The 8,550-nt window shown below is 33.1% G+C and overlaps 1 protein-coding gene across 1 annotated transcript in view; it reads left to right on the top strand.

Moving 5' to 3' along the window:
• Positions 1 to 3,409: 3,409 nt before the first annotated feature.
• Positions 3,410 to 8,550, top strand: part of LOC133847802 (putative protein kinase C delta type homolog) — a 31,710-nt gene continuing 26,569 nt past the window's right edge. The window contains exon 1 of the mRNA XM_062283033.1: positions 3,410 to 3,699. The gene's annotated coding sequence lies outside the window, so the exon portion shown is untranslated. The remainder of the gene's footprint in view (positions 3,700 to 8,550) is intronic.

Raw genomic sequence — 8,550 nt, 5'->3', positions numbered from 1 at the left:
AGGCCAATGAATCAGTGTGGCCAATTTGGAATACAAATGCCAGCTCTACCACTCTCTCCCCTCTCTCTATCTCTTGCTCTGCCGTTTCTTCGAGTTCGCAACTTTACAGGCAAACACACACAGAAAATAAAAGTTAAATGATAAAGTTTCTTTTTGGCCCCGTCGTCATCCTCAAAAAGCATTCACTCGCTTTGGCCTTGACTTAGAGACTCGACTCGATTGTGAAGGATGCTTTGCATGGGCATAGAAAATCACGAGTCTATCGACTCGAGTCCAGCTTTACTTTTTTGTCTAGCTGTGTTTTTTTTTTTTTAATTTTGCTATTAAAGCTGATCGATTGCTTAGCTGAGCAGCTGAATATGTTCATAATTCACAATGTTTATAAAACACATTACCTAGTGAAAAACTAGAATAAAAATACTGAGTTTGAAAACTTGTCATTCTTAAAAAGAAAACCTGAAAGTCAAGGTTTCAGTCATAGTTTTTGAGTTTAGAAAATCTTGTTTAAAGATCAAAAAGTTCTTTCTGAAAGTTAATCATAATAATATTGTACAAAGTAAAGTAAAAATCTTCATAAAAGTATTTATTAATCGAGGCAGAGCGAAGAAGAACTCCCTTCTTAAGAAATTTCAACCTAAACACTGTGAGTTCAATAAGTATTCTGCATCGGGGCAGATGACCTGGCTTCAAAATTGTAAAATAATAATAATATTATAACTAAAAAATAAAAATTATAATTAAAAATAATAAATATACTACTGTGGGCAAAAAGTGAAAAACGAATTAGTATTTGAAATTCGAAGATAAGATAAGATAATTCGAAAAAAACTTTTTTACCTTTTAATTAAATTATTTTTATATATTTTTCCACTTCAATTTTTTTACAACTTACGCATTTCAGTTTGAACGGCTTCAAAGCACCTTTGATTTGTTTTTTTTTATGCTTGTTAAATACACTCAAAGCTTGATGAATTTAGAAGACAGAGAAAAAATCAAAAATATGTATTATCGACTTATCATCTATATTGTTGGGTACAGATTATTAAATTGTTTTTATTAATATTTAATTTTATTTTATTTTATTTTTTTTTTTTAATATAAAATATAGATTTTTCTTTTACTGATGTTTTACTTGATTTATTTTTATTTTATTATATATTGTTTTTTCTTTTACTGATGTTTTACTTTAATTATTTTTTTTATCGAGTATTAAGAATACACTAAAGAGAGTTTTGGCTGCTGGGACCTTCTACTCATTTTACTTACTTATCATTCTTAAACTATATATTTTCCTTTAAATTTATGTATAATAATTCGCAAGTTAAAAGAGACGTTTTGAGTGACGAAAGTTTCGTTATGAAAGTTGCATTTGAAAATGTGAACTAGCTTCGGAAAGTGCTGCAATATCGGAACTGGTGATCGAACTGTTCAATCGAATTAACGAGTTGAGTAGCATGTAAATCGATAGCTCAACTTTTCTCACACTCTCTTTACAATTGTGGCAAGCTTCGCAGTTCGTCACAGAGCGGCAAGTGCAACAGTTGGCAAACGCAAACGCAAACGAAAACGGAAAGAACGGATCAGAATAATGGGCAATCTATTGGGACGCGAGGGCTGCTTGAAGATGCAAAGCGAAGAAGTCGTCGAGGAGGCAGCATCGAAATCGAAAGCATTTGTTGAACCGCCTGGCTTCAATCGTGCGGCCCCATTGAAATGGTTTGCCGACATTGAGGATTACTTTGAGGAGTTTCAAATCTGCAGCGATGCTGCGAAGTGTGGTGTGCTCATCGATACCCTGGACATGGACATCATACAGCTGTTCAAATATCTGCAACTATGCGGCACAATTAATCCACCCAACGATCAGCGCTACGAGACCTTCAAGAATCTTGTCTTGCACACAGTCTACACAGCTCAGCCCTTGTGAACATCGAAGAAAAAAGGCGTGTTTTCTCTTCTTGCATCTCGCTCCATTCCCACTCTGTCTCGCTCTCGCTCTGCTGCACTCTTGAATTGCTGAAAAAATATATTTAAAAATACGCAAACGAACAAATATTTCGAGAAATGCGAGGGCGCGTGCCTATAAAAGCTGCCAAAGCTTTCTTCTAACGCTCCCAATGCCAAAGACGAATTTTGTTTACTCTAAGTGCTGATGAAGTTTGCATTTAGTATTAAATTGCAAAATGTAAAACAAAAAAAATAAATAATTATATGTGGAGCAAATAAATTCGATTTTACTACACAGAGAGAAATAAATGTAGATTGAAAAACACTTGATATCAGATTTTATCTTAAAGAGAACAATCTTCAAATAAGATTTTTTGGTGAAAACAATCTTAAATCAAGATTCATTGCACTTAAGATTTGTTCGTTCTAAACAAAAAAGAATTTATTTCTTGTTTCTAAAATGTGATAATATTAAAAAAAGTAAAAAATGTGTATAAATGTGTAAAAGAAAATTTTCTACTATTTTTTTCTTTTTTGTTTGGTTTATTTTAAACAATCTATATTTAAGATAGTTTGATCTCGATTTAAGATTTTGTCTTCAGGATTTAAGATTTTACCTTTCTTAAAGTAAGATTAGAATCTTGATAGGACAATCTAGTTTTTTTGTAGATTTTCGATCTTGATTTAAGAAAAATGTTAATTTTCAATTCAATTTTGACATACAAAATCGTTTTTTCTTTCTGTGTAGCATTATTTGATTTTGTTTTTTACATTTTGTGTGCTGCGTGTTGAACAAAATGCCATAGTAAATGATGTACTCAAAATGCTAAAGAGTATTCCTCATACCTGGACATATTATGATGCCAAAGCTTTTGGAAAATCGCTGCCACTTTCTCTCTCTCTCTCTCTCTCTCTCTCGCTACCTCGAAAGCCAAAAGCTAGAGAGAATGAGATATTGCTCAGGTATTGTTGTTATTGTTATAGTCATATAGTTGAATGCTTTTGGGGGGAAAAACGTTTATAATAACAGATTAATGTAAAGAGCACATGATATTTGCCTTATAACTCAGCATAATGTGCATATTTATGGTCTGAATGTGCCCCAAAAGAGAGACGGAGAGTGAGAGAGAGAGAGAGAGATATTGGGAGAGAGCAGAAACGATTCGAGATACACACTGAGATCGGGTTGGGTATATATCACATTTGGATAAACGGATTCAGTGCGCTCCCGTATGCGAACGCCTTTTGCCGTGAGATCCGATCAGAGATCGCCAAACAACAAGATTTCCTTAGTTGTTTTCGCCTTTCTTCTTTTTGTTCGTTTTGTGTTCTTTACAATCATCGCCGCCTGCATTTTGCATATTTTTCCTCATTTATTTTGTATTTTTTGTATTTTTTTTTTTTTTTGTATTTTTGTTCTTTCGTTCGTTGTACGTTTTCGTTTCGTTCGTATTTCGTGTTTGTTTGGCGTGATGAGAGCCAAATAAAAGAAACCTCTGTGTGTGAAAAGAACTAATTCTAGAGGAAAAGTCATAATATGCTCGACAACAACAAAACATGACAATAACCAAAAAAACCAAAAAAGAAAGAATTCAAATAAGTACTAAGTGACATTTGTGGGGTACAACATGTCGTATGCGTGTTGCACTCGAGAAAAGTGAAAGTTTTCCCAACCATAAACCACAAAAATATTTGGTGTAATATTCTTTATATTTTTTTTGTGTGTGTTTGGTGGTTTATTCTATTGAAAATGTAAGCAAAAAAAAAGAAAAGAAAATCGAAAAGTGAAAAGTGTTTGAAATACAGAATAGTGTAACTACATTGCGCTTATGACGTCACAAACTCAACATGCGAGATACATACAAGATATGTATATAAATGTATATATCTGTATATAGTATAGATACATGTGTGTGTGTGTGTGTGTGTGTGTAGATAGATTTAAATGACTGACAGACTGGCCACAGCGACGGCCACAGCACAATAATCATCCAGTCAATTTGCGCTGTGTTTTGCGGGGCATTAAAACAAAAGCATTTCACTGCGCCCGATATTTATTGTTGTGTCTTCTGTCGTTGTCTCTCCTTCCATCCCTCTCTGTCTTTCTCTCTCTCTCTCTCGCTCTCACACATACCTCCCTCCTTTCGGTATGTATATCAATGTGGAATGTGTTTATAGTAACAGCCGCTGCTGACGCCGCCTGCCATCGAAGTTGCCGCCACACACACATACTACACACACACACACACACACTACACCCTCCCCCAATCTTCCCGCCTCATTTCCTCCGTCCGTCCGTACTCAAATCTCAAGTCACATGGCCTGGTATCAGTCTCGCTGCGATCAGTTCATTATTATTGTGTACATCGCCATCAGCAGCCATCAAAAAATATCTTATGAACTGTTTGATAGCTTGCAGCGATCAGCGATATTTGCAGCCTCAGAAATCATTCTCAAATCTTTAAAGTCCGCACAGCAACAGATTCCAATGCAACAATCAGCGTATTTAATAATATTTTTTCTGTTTGATGTATACTTTATGTACAAACTGTCATGCGATAATTATAAGCACAGTAATATCTAGATCTAGACCAATAATTGAAGCCAGAATTTGAACAGTTCTTAATACTATATGAACTATGTATAACTATGTAAAATTCTTGAATAACCTTATTACAGTTACACTTCAAACAATCTTTAACTACGAAAATTCTGAATATTTTTAAAATAAATTTAACACATTTTGATTTACAAAAAAAAATAGTTGAATTCAACAGTTAATTTAAGGAAGTATTAAATGATTTTGATTTAGAAATATATTTATTATACTCTTTACTCATAGAGTAAAAGTATTATAACTTTGTGCCGGAAAGAAATGTATGTAACAAGCAGAAGGAGCCATATCCGACCCGCCTAAAATATATACATATATTCTTGATTAACGTCAATAGTTGAAAAGGCGAAATCTCTCTAATCCGTCCGTCTGTCTGTCTGTCCGTCCATATGGACACCTAAATCTCAGAGACTATAAGACATAGAGCTATAATTTCTTTCGAATGCAGTTGTTATATTTGCACACAGATCAATTGTTTCTTATTTTTGCCACGCCTACCTTAAATCGCACACTTACAGACAAACAATAATAACTATAGTCTTTATAATTCCTGAAAGTTTAGTTGCAATCAGATAAAAAACGTAGAAGATAAGAAAAAGTTTTTCTGAAAAACGTTTGTATGCAAAAGCTGCATAGCTGCTTTTCCTGACAATTTGGTATATTTTGGAGTATATTTTATATACATAAATTAAATATAGACTTTGGTATATAATTACTATTATTGCGGTATATTAATTTGGTATACTTCAAGAATATCGCACTGTTGTGCTTTTATTCAAAATGAGTAGCGAGTATCTCGCAATCGAATACACTCGACTGTAGCTTGCTTACTTGTTATTTAGCTGAAGTTGTCGAAGTTACTTTTATATGGAATAAACGCCTACTGCAATCGAGTCTTAGTTGCTTCGTTGACAATCTGGTATATTTTGTGCTCTAAAGTAGATTTAGAATATAGTACTATTTTCGTCGTTACTTTTCGGTATATGAATTTGGTATATTTCTTTCATACTTGTTCTCTTTTCTCTGTTCAACAGTTCATTGAGGGATCTACTGAATAATTTTGAATTGGAAATATATTTATTTATTATAGTTTGCGGTTTAGAACTGAATTCTTAGGGATGACATGTAAAAACCTGAGTCTAAACAAGCAATAACAAATAATCTAGTTTGATTAAAAATAGCAAAAACAAATCTGAAATTACTTATACTTAACGAATTTATTAAATAATTTTCAATTTCCGGAAATATACATAGATTAGTAAAAGAAGTTCAAAGCTGAGCGATTTATTTAGAAACGATTTAGAATTATTGTAATTGCTGAAACAATGATTATTATATTTAAGTGCTATTCTTCTTATAAAACTTGTTGACTCAACATCCAGAAGATATCTTCTTAAGCAGCACTCGAAATACATTTAAGTTTGTGCATGATTCAAACTCTTCTTGTTAAAAAATCGTTTTTCTTTTTTTGCCATCACAAGTCCTTGGCCTTTATGAATCGAATGAAGGAAAAAAAAGTGAAATGTGAAAAGGAAAATGAAATGTTGTGTGTGTTGTTGTTTTGGCATTTTGTTAAAGGCCGCAAGTTGTTTGTGTTTTGATTTCTGCCACAATTTCGCTTGCTCTCTCTCGTTCTCACACTTTTATCATATCCGGCAATCAATTGGCACGCAATCTCGCACAATTCGCCACTTAATTCTATTTATAATAACATTAACAAAGACAACAACAACAATAACAACAGAAGCAACATCGGTGAGATGAATATGAAGAGTATTCACACAACAAATTTGAAATGAATCGAGAACTTATTTTTGGTGGCCCGTCAGAGGAAAGCAATCATATTTTTAAACGTCGAGCCGATGCGACGACTCACCCAACCTTCCCCTCCACCTCCCCCCTCCGCCTCCTCCCTCCCCTTCTCGTTGTGACTGGTGGATTCCCTACACAAACACCACAACAATAACAAGTGTGTAAGTGTGTGTGTGAGTGGGTGTGGGTGTGGGTGTGCATGCCCTTCAGGCCTAAGCGTATTGTACAAATAAATGGAAAATTGGAAGCAACAACAACAATAGCAACAAAGTGTTGTCAAATTGCTTTGTTATTGTTTTTTTCCGTTCGTTTCAAGATTCCTTTGCATTATTTTCGCAATTTCTCAAATGTACTTCGCCAGAAAATTGGACAGGCCAAAAACATTTAATCAGAAACCAAGCGAAACATAAACACATACAAAAATATATTGATACACAACAAGAACAAGAACAAGAACAACAATAAAGCAAATTCGCTTATGACTCAATTGTTTACAAGGCTCAAAGAACTCCTCCTCATCAATTGATCTCTTTTTTCTCACAAATCTGTCGATAAATCAACATTCCATTGTCGAAAGCGATCGCGCCTAATCAATCAAATCCGCAAACACTTGTCAGCAACTGATCAATTAGCATTTTATATATGTATATTCACTTCTTGTACGATATGTGTATACATTTCTATATAAATACTTGCCATCTATCATACGGATATTTTCGACGCAATTTTCACGCTTACGTGACAAAGTGCCCTTTGATTTGCTAAAGTCTAGAGGCCATCATCATCATCATCCACACAACCCCCTTACAAAAGCGAACAAAACAAAACGAGAAGAGAAGAAAAGAAAAGAAAAAGCCTCTACGTATAATCTGACTTATAAATAAAGTCTCTACTAATAAGTATAGTTGACCATTTGCTGCCTTGACTGAGACTGAGGCTGAGGCTGAGGCACGTTCTACGTGTTGTTTTCGTCTCTGTGTTCATAGAGCAAATCCCACCCAAATGGACTGCAACCAATTCAGTATTTCTTTTGTACCATTTAACAAATGAATGTTTATGCCATGAAATTGCCAAAGTGCCCTCTCTCTCTCTCTCTCACTCTCTCTTTCGTTTAAGTGCAGTTTATATACAAAACTATCATGCCTTTATCGTGATTTAATCGGCTTAAACATTCTACTGTTTATGACATAAACGTGTGCTGTCTGTATATAATTATTGTCTTGTTTTTACACTCAAATAATAACGTAATGCTAAGTCTTACATTTCGATCTAATTTGCTGATACTTGGTGTAGCTTTCTCATTATACATATGTAATATTCTATAATTCAAAGGTTTTTCAAAAGCTTTAAAAATTTGTTTATTTTCAAAAAGTTGTACAAAGTGTATCAAGTATTCGGTCATGCGTAAAAATGTTTCTTTCCCACTCAATTTATGCAGTTGCCAAAATCCCTGAAATTTGAGCTATAAACGTATAAACAAGTAGCTATGATAAATCATAAGTATAGAGTGTTTATGATTCCTGAAAGTTGAATTGCGATAAGCTAAAAGTTATTTAAGAAATTCATTTGTATGGCAACAAAAGTACTGACAATATAGTATATTTTCAAATTACGACTATATCGATATGCAAAAAATTAACTTCGGTATATTTGCTAGTATATTTTCTGACTTTCTAGTATATTTGTAATTTAATGCTGTATTGATATACAAAATATAACATTTGGTATGATTTAGTATTTTTTATTATGTTCTGGTCGGTAATCTAGTATATTTTCAGTTTACTATTGAATTTAGTATATATTAGTATTTTTAACTATACTTTGGCTGGCCATTCAGTATATTTTCAATTTACTACTATATCGATATACTAAATATTACATTCTGTATATTATATTTTGGTATATTTTATTATGTTATTGTTGGTAATCTAGTATATTTTCAGTTTACCATTGCATTTATATACCATTTAGCATGTATTAGTATTTTTAACTATACTTTGGCTGGCCATTCAGTATATTTTCAATTTACTACTATATCGATATACTACATATTGCATTCGGTATATTTTTTAATATTTTTTTTCTAGAATATGTTTTTTTTTTTAATGTTTAGAGGGTATCTCACAGTCGATCACACTCGACTTACTTGTTATTTGCTGTTGTTGTTCTTATACTTG

This window comes from Drosophila sulfurigaster, chromosome X (assembly GCF_023558435.1).
Source record: "Drosophila sulfurigaster albostrigata strain 15112-1811.04 chromosome X, ASM2355843v2, whole genome shotgun sequence".
Lineage (NCBI taxonomy): Eukaryota > Metazoa > Arthropoda > Insecta > Diptera > Drosophilidae > Drosophila > Drosophila sulfurigaster.
The sequence above is the reverse complement of the archived record's forward strand: the minus strand, read 5'-3'. Positions and strand labels throughout refer to the sequence as shown.